We start from the raw sequence: 16,320 nt of genomic DNA, 5'->3' as shown, positions 1-16,320 counted from the left end.
ATTTTGAACAGTTGTGCTTTCATTTTCATTTGTTTCTATTAGTTATTTTAATTTTTCCTTAATTTTTTGGTTGACTCATTCATTATTTAGTAGAATGCTCTTTAGCCTCCATGTATTTGAGTTCTTTCCAGCTTTCCTCTTGGATTGAGTTCTAGCTTTAGAGCATGGTGGTCTGAAAATATGCAGGGAATGATCCCGATCTTTTAGATACTGGTTGACACCTGGTTTGTGACCAAGGATGTGATCTATTCTGGAGGATATTCCATGTGCACTAGAGAAGAATGTGTATTCTGTTGCTTTGGGATGAAATGTTCTGAATATATCTGTGAAGTCCATCTGGTCCAGTGTGTCGTTTAAGGCCTTTATTTCCTTGTTGATCTTTTGCTTGGATGATCTGTCCATTTCAGTGATGGGGGTGTTAAAGTCCCCTACTATTATTGTATTATTGTAGATGTGTTTCTTTGATTTTGTTCTTAATTGGTTTATATAGTTGGCCGCTTCCATGTTAGGGGCATAGATATTTAAAATTGTTAAATCTTCTTGTTGGACAGACCCTTTAAGTATGATATAGTGTCCTTCCTCATTTCTTATAATATTTTCTTTGGCTCAAAATCTAATTTATCTGATATAAGGATTGCCACCCCAGGTTTCTTTTGATGTCCATTAGAATGGTAGATTGTTTTCCACCCTCTCACTTTAAATCTGGAGGTGTCTTTGGGTCTAAAATGAGTTTCTTATAAACAGCATATTGATGGGTCTTATTTATTTATTTTTTAATCCATTCTGATAACCTGTGTCTTTTGATTGGTGCATTTAGACCTTTTATATTCAGAGTAACTATTGAAAGATATGAATTTGGTGCCATTATATTGCCTGTAAGATGACTGTTACTGTATATTGTTTCTGTTTCTTTCTGGTCTACTACTTTTAGGCTCTCTCTTTGCTTAGAGGACCCCTTTCAATATTTCCTGTAGAGCTGGTTTGGTGTTTGCAAATTCTTTTTTAATTTTTGTTTTTCCTGGAAGCTTTTTATCTCTCCTATTATCAATGATGGCCTAGCTGGATATAATATCCTTGGCTGCATGTTTTTCTTGTTTAGTGCTCTGAAATATCATAACCAGTTCTTTCTGGCCTGCTGGGTCTCTGTGGATAAGACGACTACCAATCTAAAGTTTCTATTATTGTATGTTATAGCCTTCTTGTCCTGAGCTGCTTTCAGGATTTTCTCTTTGTCACTAAGACTTGTAAGTTTTTCTATTAGATAATGGGGTATGGACCTATTTTTATTGATTTTGAGAGGGGTTCTCTGTGCCTTCTGGATTTTGATGCTTGTTTCCTTTGGCATGTTAGGGAAATTCTCTACTACAATTTGTTCCAATATACCTTCTGCCCCCCCCTTCTTCTTCTGGGATCCCAATTATTCTAATATTGTTTCATCTTATGGTATCACTTGTCTCTTAAATACTCTCCTTGTGGTCCAGTAGTTGTTTGTCTCTTTTTTGCTCAACTTCTTTATTTTCCATCGCTTGGTGTTCTATGTCACTAATTCTGTCTTCTGCCTCATTTATCCTAGCAGTAAGAGCCTCCATTTTTTATTGTACCTCATTAATAGCTTTTTTTTATTCCAACTTGGTTAGACTTTAGTTCTTTTATTTCTCTAGAAAGGGATTCTCTAATATCTTCCCTGCCTTTTTCAAGCCCAGCTAACACCTTGATAATTGTCATTCTGAACCCTAGTTCTGACATATTGGCAATGTCCATATTAATCAGGTCCCTAGCTGTCAGTACTGCCTCTTGTTCTTTTTTTGTTGGGTTTTTACACCTTGTCATTTTATCCAGATATGGATATGTGAATAAGAGAATAAAATACTGAAAAAGGTGGCAAAGACCTCGGAAAAATATACACTAACCAAATCAGAAGAGACCCAAACCAGGGGGAGAAGAAAGGGGGGAAAAAAAAAAGATAGATAGATAGATAGAATAGACTGCTGAATAGAACAGAGCCACCCACTTGATTTTGGGTGTATTCTAGTCTCTCAGAAGAGACTGCCTCCCAAAATTTTAAAGAAAGAAAAACAGATACACACACACACACACACACACACACACACAAAAAAAAATAAGGGTAAATACGATGAAGGGATGGAACATGACTACAAAGATTAAAATTAAAAAAAGATTCTAAAAAAGGAATTGATAAGATAAGTTGGTTGGAAAAAGGAAAGAAAAAAAAAAGAGGAGAGAATGTGATCAGACTGGAGACTAGAACAAAGCCATGTGCTAAATTTAGGGTATATTTTGATCTATTAGAAGAAATTGTATCCCAAAATTTTAAAGAAAAAAGAAAACATATGTATACAAAAAAAATAAGGTTAAATATGATGAAGGGATAAAATAAGACTATAAAATGAAAATTCTAAAAGATTTTTTTAAAGGTATTGTTAAGATAAAATAGTTTAAAAACACTTAAAGTGGAAAGAGGAAAATATTAAAAAAATAAAATAATAAAAAAATTAGTTTTGCAATACTAAAGGATCATGGGAAAAATGCCGTGAATTCTATGCATTGTATTCCCCTAGCTCTGGAGTTCCACAGTTCTCATTAATCAGAGAACTTAGTCTTTGCCGGCTATTTTGCTGATCTTCGGGGTGGGACCTGTTGCTGTGATTCATTTTTTTTTTTTTTTTAAGAGAGGGAGAGAGATCGAGCACAGGCAGACAGAATGTCAGGCAGAGGCAGAGGGAGAGGCAGGCTCCCTGCTGAGCAAGGAGCCTGATGTGGGACTCGATCCCAGGATGCTGGGATCATGACCTGAGCTGAAGGCAGCTGCTTAACCAACTGAGCCACCCAGGTGTCCCTGTTGCTGTGATTCTTTAATGTCTTTGCCCTAGACAGAATTTTACTACCCTTGCCAGGGGACAGTCTAAATAATCTGCTCTGGTTTGCTCTCGGGAGCTTTGTTCCCATGAAAATGGCAGCCTCCCAGTCTTTAACCCAGAGAAGCTGAGAGCTTGGGGTCCCACTCCTCAGTGAGCCCTAAGAGAAAAGCAGTCAATCTCTCCCATCTCCCTGGTCTCCAACTGCACTCTGAGCTCACCCAGCCTGTGACCTGAGCATTTCTATCTCTGGTGTATGGCCCCATTTGGAGTCTCCAAACCCAACAGATTCCTGCCACATGCTCCTGCACCCAGAGGAGAAAGGAGGGGGTCTCCCCAGGTCTGCCTATTGTGGGGTTCCTGCTTGAAGAGTGGTGGCCCGACTGAGCCTTGGATCATGGCTTAAGGTAACCCTGAACTGAGAGCTCACTTCCTGGTTCCATTTTTGTAGCTGGCTTCTGCTCTGATACCTGGCAGCTCTGCCACACTCAGACATTCCCAGGCTTTCTGTGACCCTGTGGGTCCTCAGACTACACTGTCCCCATGAGGGCTCCACCCCTGCTTGGCCTCTGGAGTGACATCCCTCAGAGGAACAGACATCTAAAAGTTCTGATTTTGTGCTCCACTGCTCTACCACTTGCCAGGAGCTGGCCCCTCCCCCCCACAGTCTATTTTCCCATCACTTTGGATTCCACTTCTCCGTGCATCCTACCTTCCAGAAAGTGGTTGATTTTCTCTTCTGAGAATTGCTACTACTCTTCTCTTCTATCTCCTGTTGAGTTTGTAGGTGTTTGGAATGATTTGATAACTATTTAGCTGAACTCCTGGACCTAATGCTGTTTCAGTCTGCTACTCCTCTGCCATCTTGCTTTAGTCTCTCATTTTCTAATTTTATTAATATAACCAATTTTACATTACATAATGCTGCATCATAAGGAAGATGTCTTAATAATTTAAATATAGACCATGAGGGCGCCTGAGTGACTCGGTTGGTTGTGTAACTGCCTCCAGTTCAGGTCATAATCTCAGAGTCCTGGGATCGAGTCCCACTTTGGGTTCCCTGCTCCATGGGGAGTCTGCTTTTCTCTCTGACCTTCTCCCCTCTCATGCTTTCTCACTGTATCTCTCTCAAATAAATAAATAAAATCTTTAAAAAAATAAAAATAAATATAGACCATGAAATTCCCCTTTAAAATGGCTATATATGCTATTCTTCATTTTATAAATTGCTTATAATTTATAAAGTAACTTTTACCCATAAACTCATCAATTTTTGATATTGTTAAACTTTTGAATTTGGTCAATTATAATGGTATTTAGTCTCTTAAATGAACTCGTAGAGTGCCTGGGAACTCAAACAGTTAAATGTCCATTCTTGATTTAGACTCCGGTCATGACCTCATAGGGTAATGAGATTGTGCCCCAAGCTGGCCTATGCGTTGGGTGTGGAGCCTACTTGGGATTCTCTCTCTCCCTCTCCTTCTGTCCTGCTTCACCCATCTCTCTCCCTCTCTAAATAAATAAATAGACAAATAAATAAATAAATAGACATTGCCTGATTATTTCTCACTTTGAGCATCCTCTTTTATATTAAATGTGCCCTTCTATTTCTTTTTCTAGAAATTACATATTTAAATGCTTTGCTCATTCTTCCATTGGGTTACCTTTTTCTAAATAATTTTTTGGAGTCTCTTCTATAATGAAGATATTAATGCTTGGTTAGGTATCTGCTTTAAGTTGTTATAGTGCTCCTTGTCATGCATAATTTTCCCCATCAGTTTATTTATTTATTTACTGAATTGTAGTTAATATACTGTGTTCTATGTTTCAGGATATATCCTAATATAATATAATCATTCAACATTTCTCTATATTATTCAGTGTTCATCAATGTAAGTGTACTTTTAATGTCCTTCACCTATTATACCCATCCCCTGTCCTAGGTACCCTCTGGTAACCATCAGTTTGTTCTCTATAGTTAAGAGTCTGACTCTGGTTTCTCTTTTTTGTTTTGTTTCTTAAATTCCACATACGAGTGAAGTCAAATGATATTTGTCTTTTATGTCTGACATTTTTTTCACATGGCATTATAACTTCTAGGTCCATCCATATTGTAGCAAATGGCAAAACCTCATTCTTTTTTATGGCTGAGTCCATAAAAAAATCCATTGTTTATACATATACAGTATCTTCTTTATTTATCTATTAATGGACATTGGGATTACTTCCATATTTTGGCTGTTGTAAATAATGCTGCAACAAACACAGGGATGCATATATCTTCTTGAATTAGTGTTTTTCTTTTTGGGAGCCAGGTACTCATTAGTAGAATTACTGGATCATATGGTGATTCCATTTTTAAAATTTCAAGAAATATTGGCTATCACAATTTGTACTTCCACCAACTGTGCACAAATATTCATTCATTAGTATTTAATACTGACACATTACTTCAATGATCTGTCCATTAGTGCCATACTTACTGTTACAATTTCTCTGTACTTCTCTCTCGAACCCATCCGACCAGGTTTTCACCTCTACCAATTCCTTAAAACTGCACTTGTCAAAGTCACTGTTGACATCCACCTAGCAAAATAAAATGGCTGATTCTCCGTCCTCAACTTACTTGATCAATTAGTGACGTTTAATGTTTGATCATTCCTTCTTCCTTGATATAGTTACTCTAACTGGCTTCTGGAACCACATTCCACCAGTTTTCTTGTGACTCCCCTGGCAGTTCTTCCCACTTGGCTTTGCTGTTTTCTTCTCTCCTCTCTTTCTATCTGTATGTATGTCCTTGGTGATATGCTCTAGTCTCAAGACCTCAAATGTCATCTACTTATCTATAAGGTTTTCCAAATTTATGCCTTAACCAATAAAAAGATTTCCTTCCTCAAACTCTACACCCATAGAACTAACTGCATACCTACTCAGCATCTTGGATGTCAAATAGACATCTCAAGTTGCACATGCCCCAAACCCGTCTCCCTAAATCTAATCTACTCACAATTCCCCCTTTTTGGTTAATAGTGAATTTATCCTCCCGTTACTTAGGCCAAAAAACATAGACTGATCCTTGATCACTCTCTTTTTCCATCTAATCAGTCAGAAAATCATCTTGTCTCAAGCTTCAAAATGCATCCAAAATATGATCACATCTTATCACTTCCAATGTGACAGCTTGGTCTGAGCCACCACTACCTGGGCTCTAACAATAATCTGACTAGTCTTTTTCAACCATCCCAGCCCCAGTCTAGTACCTATCGAACAGATTAGTCATGGCTCGTGATTTTTTATAAAAGAAAGGCGGACCATGCCATGTTTCTACTCAATGTCTTAAAATTGTTCGCTTCACTCAAGAGTAAAAGCCAAATTTCATATAAAGGCTTTTGTATCCCTACATGATTTGGTGTTCCATCTAAGGCTTTGATCTAATTTCTCACTATTATCCTGCCTGCTAACTCTGCTCTAGTTCTTTTTGTTCTGTGAATACATCAATCATGCTCCTGACTTAGAGCCTTTGCCCTTACTGTTTTGTCTTCTTGGAGTAAATACTCTTCCCTTAGATACTGAGGTAGTCAACTCCCTGGCTTTCTTTAATGTCTTGATAAAGTATTACCTTCTTAATGAATAGTTTATTTAAAACCTTAACAGTGTCTCCCCAATATCCTATCATTCTGGATCATCCTTTTCTGTGCTTTAAAAAAAAAAAATTTTTTTTCTTTATTTTTAAAATAGTATGTAACTTAGTAATCTGTTACATTTCTTGTTTATTATATTCCCTTCTGCTAGAAAGTAAACTCACTTAGATCAGGGGTTTTAGTTTTGTTTTGTTTTGTTTTGTTTTTGTTTTTGTTTTTTCCTGCTGAATCCAAAACCCTCATAACAATGATTGACATGTTGTGCATTTTCAAGAAACATTTAATAAAGAGAAAAAGGGATGTCTGGAAGGCTCAGTCCATTAAGTATCTGATTTCAGCTTAAGTCATGATCCCAGGGTCCTGGGATCGAATCCTGAATGAGGTCCTTACTCAGCAGGAGCTTACTTCTCCTTCTGCCTCTGCCTGTTTATATATTTCTAACCCTTTACATTATTTTCAAAGTAGAATTTTCATATAAATTTTTAAAATTTTATGGTATAGAGAGCTCTGATATTGTTCACAGCATTTCCCAATCCCATCTTCTTCACACTTAGTTGTCTTTCTGGAGAGCAACCATTTTTAAATGTTAATGTGTCTTTCCTATTCTGATGATCATTTCCATACATCTGAATAACATCCTATGTCATCACTGTTTTATATTTTGTTCCTATGGTTTTGTCTATGTGCTTATTCCAAACCTCCCTACACCCCATACCAAAATGGTCTTCTTTGAATTCCTTCTTCTGAGCAAAGTTCTATTGTTTGTTTGTTGAGGCCTTCTGCATAGACCTCATCTGAGGAAATTACTTACTACTTTCTAAGTTGTATCAGGTCCTTCTAGGACTTTGTTTCTTGGTTTGCTGCCTCATTTTGCTGCAGTATGTTCTGAATGATTTTCCCAGGAGAGCATTAAGCTATTAAGCTATTAATAGCAGGTAAGCGATTCAATTCCTTGTATTTTGTGGCTGCTTTATTACTGCCCACTTGACTTACATATTGGCTGAAATGCTGAATTGAAAATATGAAATAAAAATAATTTTTACCCAGAACTTTGAAGGCTTTTTCTTGATGTTTTGTAACATGTACAAATGTCCATTTAAAACCCAAAAGCCAGTCTGAACTAATTTTCTATTTTCCTTTTTCTTTCAAAACCTTTCAGGATCTTCTCTTAATTCTTAATATTAAGCAGTTTTACAACAATGGCCTAGACATAGTTCTCTATTAGTTCAGTCTCTGTTGAATTTGGTTAGCTCATTCACTTTGCAAACACTTGTTTTTATCCATTCCTAAGAATTCTCCAATCCCCTTCACATACCTCTATTATTTCCTCTTTTTATCTTCCAGAACTTATAAGAATTTCTAATTTGCTGATATATCCTTTTATGTTGTTTAGTTACAGCTTATACTTCCTTTGTCCTTTGGTATTAGTTTAATGGACTTTGCAAAGTCCATTAAAGGGAAAGGGAAGGAAATAATGCTGTTAAACTATTTTTAAAATATTTATATGCTTACATTTTAGAACTTTAGTTCATTTGAAATTTGTTTATATTTATGTTGTGCAATAAGAGATCGAGTTTATGTCATTTGCCAAAAGATTATTGACTGATTATTGACCACTAGTCTGAAGTAGCTATTCCCTCTACCTGAACACTCCTCCCTCTGCTCCACACTCAGCTTGCATCTCAATTCCTTAGCAAGTCTTAAGTGACCATCCATTCTGCATGGCTTCTCTCATTATTTTCTCTTTCATCATCTTGGCTATTTTCTTCTGAGAATATAGAACAATATCTAATTATCTTTATTACTTACTTTTTTTGTTATTTATTGTGTGTTTCTTCTATCATAACTTAAACTCCTTGGTTATAGAGACTTTGTTGGTATTTTCTTTTACTGCATTCAGAGTTTTAGGTAACTGTTTTTTACTGTGTATACACAACTAAATGAATACAAGGATATGTGTGTCTATATAAATAAATATATGTCTATATAAATGTGTATATATACTTACATATATATGCATATATACTTAATACATACATACATTCATATGTTGTATATATGAAATAAAATCTTGGAGAACAATTTTTTTTTTGCCTTGTCTTGACAATCTGTTTATTTTATTCATCCATCAAAATTTTGAATTTTTTTGCTTAGTTTATTCTTAGATCTTAAAAACTTGTTTCTATTGTTGTTTGCAGGAATGAAACATAGTTTTGCTGAAAGGCTTATGCATGCAGCTACTGGTCTAATGACATATTTGCATACAGCTACAGATTAAAGTTTATAATTTTAAACTTAATTATTGTAAATGCCTAAATAACAACATTAAATTTCTCAGATTAAAAAAACGATTTTATCAAAAATATTTACATGGGATAAGAACTTGAACTATAAACTTCAGGAAAAGTCTTTGCTATAGTTTTCACATAATCTTTAAGGAAGACATTTTTAGTCCAAGAGGAAATATGAAGTTTCATCCAGACAAAGAGTCTATGTGCTCTGCTTTCCAAAAAGACAGTGATCCTCTAAATCAAATAAAAGATAGTTTTACTACTCTCTGGAGCTACACCAAAGTTGAAAAAATTGAACACTGAATTTGTCAGATAGCATCATTGGGAAAACATATCCTTACTTGAACTACTCTCTTGAAGATCTAACTTCTGTGAAAATAAAATAATAATAATAATTACTATATGATTTATTGTAAGTTTGTTGAGTTCCATATCAACATATTTTAATTATCACATAGGATTTTCTTGGTTTAAAAATACATATTACTTATCCCTCTAGTGACATATTTCAAGTACTATTTATTCATTTATTCCAAAATGTTTACTTAATGTCCTATTTGCCAATCAATGTTCCAAGTATCAAGAATGCAGCAGTAAACACTAAATTTCCTGCTCTTATGAAGTTATCTCTTAGAAAAATATCAAATAAATAGAAAAATATCAAAATAAAGTAAAATAAATAATATTTCAGATAATAATAAGTTTTATGGAGAAAAGTAAAACAGAAAGAAAAGAGAGAAAATGCAACACAGAGAAAATGTGACCCATCTTTAGCTAAGTAATTCAATTAGACCTTTTGAGAAAGTGTCATTTGGGTGAGGGCATGGAGATGGTGAGGGAGCAATTAATGCAGCTATTCAGAGAATATTGTTCTAGGCAGAAAGAATAGCCAGCATGAAAGCCTGTAGGAGCCAGCATGCTTATTAAAGTTTTTCAAAGAAATCATCCAGTAAAATATCATTGCAAATTTTTGTTTCTCAATACAGAGAACATTTCATAGTAGATAAGTCTCTCCTAGATATTTCAAAACATCCTTTAATCCAACAGCTCCAAAATTGAGCACATTGTTATAACTGTCAAACCTAGTTCTCCTTTCACTTTGTCCTATATCAGGAAATGGTATATTCTTACATATAGTTGCTCAAGTCAGAAAGCTGAATCAATATATGACTTACCTATTACTGCATACCACATTATCTTAAAATTTAGTAACTTAAAATGACAATAAATATTTATTAACCTCAAAGTTTCTGTGGGTCAGAAATTTAGGAATAACTTAAGTTGGATCTTTCATTGGGTTATTGTCAAGATGTAAGCCAAGGCTGCAGTGGTATGAAGGCTTGACTGGGGTAGAGAATCTGATTTCAAGGTGGCTCAGTCAAATGATTGATAATTTGGTGAATTCTCTTGATGGAAGCCCTCAATTTCTTCCATGTAGCTATTTGAGTGGCTGGGAGAAGTGAGTGATCCAAAAGAGAGCTAGATAGAAATTGCAATGTCTTTTATGATCTAAATACAGAATGCATGCACCATCATCAAGTCACTTTCAACAGGAGAAAAACTGGGCTCTACTCTTCGAAATGAGGAATGTCAAAAAAAAGTTGAATTAGTATTTTTAAAATCATCATAGTTATGCTTGAGATGTTCCCCTTATTCACATTCAGTTCCAAATCATCACTAAATTTTGTGGATTTTGTGGATATCTCTTAGATTCTTCTACTCTTCTCCAACTCCATGGCTATTTAATTACTGAAATTATCCTCAGCTCTCACCTTGACCACTGGGATTGTTTCCAAATGGGGCTTTGGACAAAAGTCCATGTATTATCTATAAAGCAGTGCATGATCTGGTACCTACAGGTCCCCAGCCTCATTTGATATTAATATTAACTCTCTAGCTCTATTCCGGACACACTAATATTCTTTTAGTCTCTGTAACATTCCATGACACCACAAGTTCAGAAGTATTTTCTCTTGTATCTATCCATTCAGTCTTTTCCTGTGAGAAATTCTGGACTACTATTTTATCAGTCCCTCCTCTTAGAAATTTTCACTAAATTTTACATAAATTGATAGATTTCTTTTGAATTACTTAGAATTTGGCTGGAATGTCAAAACCGAAACCAAACTACTGAACAGGAAATGATATAAACCCAAATTTGCTTCAAATATTCACTCAGTAGTTACAGTCTGAAAGACTTAATGTTCTGAATGAAAAGTTATTATTTAAGCAGCAAACTAGTATGTCAGTTAAGTCACTTACAACTATACATTGACAATGTTGACTTGGAACCTCTTTAGCTAAAGTGGTTTCAACCATAAGTTGAATCCATGAACTGGGATGGATCAATCAGTTTTTTTCTTCTATGCTGCTCAGTCTTTCCTGAAGCTTGCCTGAAGCTTTCTATACTTGAGTATCATGGAATACAATTACAACCATCCGGAGCCCTTTTATATAAATTATGTTTAGTGAATTAGTGAATTTCTCTCTATTTCACTTAAAAATAGCCCTGACCAAAGGAGTCACAGTATCAAATGTAAACATTAGCATAAGGAGTTGGTATTTCTCAAAAAAATTTATACACATACACACACACACACATATGTATATGTGTGTGTGTATATATATATCTTATCATTTCTTTTAGTAAACTTATCTATGAAAAATGTGTGCCACTTTAAGTATCCATTTTAATACTGGTAAAAGAATATCTGTCTTGCTAAAGCAAAACAACTAGTTAATGACAAAACTGGAAAAAAATATAAGCCTCCTTGTTTTCCATCTGGAAATTCAACCATTGTACCATGATGACTTCCATTTAATTATCTTGTGCACTGAACACATAACAGAAATCATTAAGTCTATTCTAAGTAATTTCCAATGTATCTGAAACACTTAATTAGTTTTCTTTAAAATAAATAAGTCATTAAGAAGCTACAAATCAGTGAGTTAATTAGCTGTGTTATGCCCTTTTAGTTCTTTCAGTTGAAATAAGCTAAAGCCAAAACTATGAAGAAATACGGCACTACTCATGAGGATAGACAGTTTATATAGAAGTTATAACAGAAGTTTTCATAGAAGTTATAACAATTATCATAAATTTTGAGTACAATATTCTACCAGTATTGAGTAAAATGAGTGATTTTATGATAAAAAATGAATATTGTAGATAAAAAAGATTGTATAAAGATTAAAGAAATTTCAAATGACTGCACTATCTAATCCTGTTTCTATTTTTACTATTAAATGAGGTCTTCCTTCTTCATCCTATCCCTTTCCTATAACCCTGTATTAACCCTTCATATACAAACACAAACAATATATTATTATCACTAACAACTAGCAAGCATTGAACATAGACACCATAGACCCTAAAAAGTACTCATTTATGTAAGCACTGAAAGTGGACACCATTGTAATATCCCCATGACATTCTAATTTACAACTTTCCAGTTCTACTATCAAATGACAGTTTTAATGATTTGATGATTTAAGTTCCTCTTGCAGATTTCTGTATCTTGATTTGTTCCTATTTCTGAATACTTGTTCTAAGATTGTCCTTGGTTATTTATTAGCATCACTTCTAAACTGGATAGAAGGATAGAAGGAGAGAAAGTTGGATCTTCTTTTGTGTTAAACATATACTTTAAGCATGATTACTGCTAGAGTTGGAGGGTCATAGTCTGATGTTTGACATCTCCATCATTATATCTAGTTAATTTGTTTCAAAAATATTTATTCAGTTGTTACTCTGGATGCTCTGGATTTCTTCTGGGTCTATTAAAACAATTGGAACAATCATGTTTGTTTACGTAGTAGATCTTACAAAGTAGAAGATAGACATTGATTGATTAATTCTACTAAAATGACACTTGGAATTGTGAGAAGTACTACTAATGAGGAGCACAAATGTGGGAAATATTTAACAGGATTTTATAAAATCAGAGAGAAGTGTTAAGATTTCTTGAGAAAATGATACTTAAACCTTGATCATAAAGATAAGTAGAAATTAATTAGATAAAAATAGGACCAATGAGCATTCCAGGCAAAGGTAACGTATAGTGGTAGGTTGTATCAGAGGTGCTGAGGAGAACATGGTGAGATGTTATTGGATTACAGATCTAAATTAGAAGGTAGGGCCAAGCGGATTGACATGATATGTGTAAAAAGAGGAGTCAGGATTATAAAAGATTTTCTTCCCAAGAAATGGAAAGATGGAGTTACCATTAGCCAGGTTTGAAAAGAATGAAAAAGAACAAGTGTGTGTGTGGGAACAGGAGTTTGATTTAGGTGTGCTCTTATTAGAAAGTTGGGTGGCCAGGAATCTGTGATTCTTTCATTCCAGTTTCAGAAATTGAGATGATTCTAAGTTATGCCTATTCTCTTGCAGGCCTCTACATTTCTGGTTCATTCTTACACAAAACTCTTTGAGATCTTAAAGCCACTAGTAGGAGTTCACCCTTTGGATGAGTCCTCGAATACAGTTTTTGTCCCACTAAGTCCATAAAGCTTTCAAAACTTGTACACAAATTGTAAAACACTCGGCTACGACTCAAGTTAATTACCCACCCCACCCCATCCCCAAGAGAAATGCAGCTCTAAATATTTGGCTCCCTCCTATGAATTTCCTTTATCTTACGTCAGTCACAGCCATGTTATTTTCCATTGTGTTTTTAGCTCTTCAATGCACAGATTTGTTTTAAACTTGTCTAGTTGTTTTCAGTATAAAATTCCATTTGTTTAAAATGCTGGTTTAGGGGGCACCTGGGTGTCTCAGTGGATTAAAGCCTCTGCCTTTGGCTCAGGTCGTGATCCTTGGGTCCTGGGATCCAGGCCTGCATCAGACTCTCTGCTCAGCAGGGAGCCTGCTCCTCCCTCTCTCTCTGCCTGCCTCTCTGTCTACTTGTATCTCTGTCAAATAAATAATAAATAAAATCTTTAAAAAAGATAAAATTAATAAATAAAATGCTGGTTTATACATTTGATGTTAAGTGGCTTAGTAATAAACCTCTCCATATGTTAATTTCTCCACCTGCAATACATAGGTTATAATACCTAACTACCAACATCATTATGAGAATTAAATGATATCATGTATAGGTGCCTAAGAGATCAGGAAGCAGCTATCATATTTATCATATTTATTATAAATTAAAGTAGTCTAGGCTCCATCAAACTGCAGATATGAGTTCAGAAATGAGATCACTTTAAAAAGATAATGATATTTGACTGTCGTATTGCTCACAGTAGCAAGAATCAAGATCCTAGTGCCTTGTTAACTTTTAGTTACGTTTCCAAGTCTCCAGAGGTATTCTAGAATAGTTCTTTTATATTCTACTATGGTCTCTCTTTTTCAATAATTAGTGTCATCAAACTATCAACTTAAAGCCCGCTTCACTGCATGTGTCTTCATGGCAAAAAAAATGATTCCTTTTCCAAGGCAGAATGCTTTCATGTGAAATACTCAAAAACTTCACATATTCCTAGATGTCCCAGTTTTTCTTTAGTTCTCTTAATGAGACCAAAGCCATAAAGAAATGGGAAGTATGCACATCCCTTCAATTCTGTGTTTTGCCTTTTGAACAAATATCAATTACTTATATTTCTAAAACTCACAAAGTTCCAAATAATAACTGTGAACACTTTCTTCACAAAGCATTATAGTCCTGCAAGACTGGTTGTGGAGCTATAAACTACAAAGTAAACTGTTTTTCTCCATCATACCCTAAACCTTCTCTGCCTCAGGAATCTGGGCACTGATTTATTCTCTACAAGTCACCTTTCCTTCTGTGCAAATCAATTCAAGAAAATAGATGCATCGAGATTTGTGGCCCCATGTGCCAAGACTTGTCTCAAACCCTGTTTATGTTGCCCAGCTAAATCTTTCATATATTCTCTCAATTTTAAGATGAATTTAGCAGAGGTAAATAGTTATTGGCAAATATTCTAAATTTATCTTAGAAGCACCCATATTTAGTGGTTATTTCTATCCTTTAAAAGTGCATGTATTTTATTTTCCTGTCTCAGTGAGAAAGAGACAAAGGGGAGAAAAGAGGAAGGAAAAGGACATCTTTTCGATGAATTTTGATTTATTTTTAGAGAGAGAAGGAAAGAGGGTATGAGCAGGGTGAGGAGGGGACAGAGGGAGAGGAGAGAGTGAATCCTAAGCAGACTCTGTGCTGAGAATGGAGCCAAGAGCATAACTTAAACCAAAACCAAGAGTTGATGCTTAACTCACTGAGCCTCCCAAGAGCCCCACATTGTGATGTTTATTTTAATTCTTAAGAAAAAAAAAAAAGAAAAATGTTTCTGCCAGAATTTCTTCAGAAATTGAAGTCTCTGAACTTTCAAGTAGTATGTCTTTCTACAAATAAGAATATATAAATTACATAACAGAGACAAATGTCCGTTAATGAGAATGCATATGAGTCCGCACACAGTTTCCAAGAAGAGTTAATACTAAATAGTTAAGAGTAGTTAGGAATAGGTAAGGGTAAATAGTAAAGAGTATAACTAATAAATAAAGTACTTGATGCAGTAAAGAAAAGAAGAGCCAAGTATGGGAGGCAGACGAATTAACAGATTTGAGACATTCATAAATAAAAACTTCTAAAAAATTCAAAGCTATTTGTTTCAAAAATAGTGATCATGAGTAATTTGCTAAGGACCTTAGTAACTTGCTATAAACATGATAGTTTTATTGATCCTCAATATGTTGGTACAGATGATGATGTTGAATATTTAAAAATGAGAGAAAGATTCCAGATTAGAAAGCTTTATATGCTTTATTACCAAAAGCTCTCTTCAGTGACTCTTTTCAATACTTCTCATAAGATAACCTACTAATGTTCACATGGTGCAAGCCTCAGATATTATTGTATTAGGAAGAAAGTTCTAGGATTAATATGCCAGAGCAGAGGGGTGCCTGGATGGCTCCGTTGGTTAAGAGGCTGACTCTTGATTTCTGCCCATGTCATGATCTCAGGGTCTTGGGGTGGAGCCCCACCTTGCATACCACGCTCAGTGGGGAGTCTGTTTGAGGATTCTCTGTCTCCCTCTTCCTCTTCTCTTCTCCCCGCTATGCTGTCTCTCTCAAATAAATAAATGAATAAATCCTTTTTAAAAATATGCCAGAGCAGGAATCGTAGGTGATAGGAAGTCTTCCCTTATGCATCGCCTTTAACATTTTCAGAAAAGGAAGGGATAAATGATGTAGGTATTTTTTTAGCCAATTACTCCATGTCGTTTTGTTGGCAATAATTCCTTCTGATTCAACATTGTGAATCTTTAGAAATAAAATCAACCGTCTCTAAGTGCTTGGATGGTTCTGTGTCATGGAAAGGAATATAACTAGTAAAGAAAATTGGAATATTTCTTGGCTCAAATTTTCTCATTTTTTATAGGAATCATTCTGCAAAACTTGGTTGTGAATCTCTGTTACGAAACATGAAGATTTTGCTTAAAGTGGTACAAAGAAGGGAGCCAGCCAGCCAATCATGCTCTTCACTGTAG

General features: G+C 35.0%; 1 protein-coding gene and 1 long non-coding RNA gene across 3 annotated transcripts in view; one reads left to right on the top strand and one right to left on the bottom strand.

The window, feature by feature from the left end:
- GLRA3 (glycine receptor alpha 3) overlaps positions 1-16,320 on the top strand; it is a 195,591-nt gene that overhangs the window by 24,319 nt on the left and 154,952 nt on the right. The window lies entirely within an intron of this gene.
- On the bottom strand, positions 3,207-9,082 carry LOC116584232. Its single transcript, XR_004283109.1, has 3 exons — positions 9,072-9,082; positions 3,633-3,641; positions 3,207-3,309 (listed from the first exon to the last, which is right to left on the bottom strand). It is a non-coding gene; the product is annotated as an uncharacterized LOC116584232 (long non-coding RNA).

The sequence above is a fragment of the Mustela erminea genome, chromosome 2, assembly GCF_009829155.1.
Source record: "Mustela erminea isolate mMusErm1 chromosome 2, mMusErm1.Pri, whole genome shotgun sequence".
Classification (NCBI taxonomy): domain Eukaryota; kingdom Metazoa; phylum Chordata; class Mammalia; order Carnivora; family Mustelidae; genus Mustela; species Mustela erminea.
This window is presented reverse-complemented; position numbering and strand designations above follow the sequence as displayed.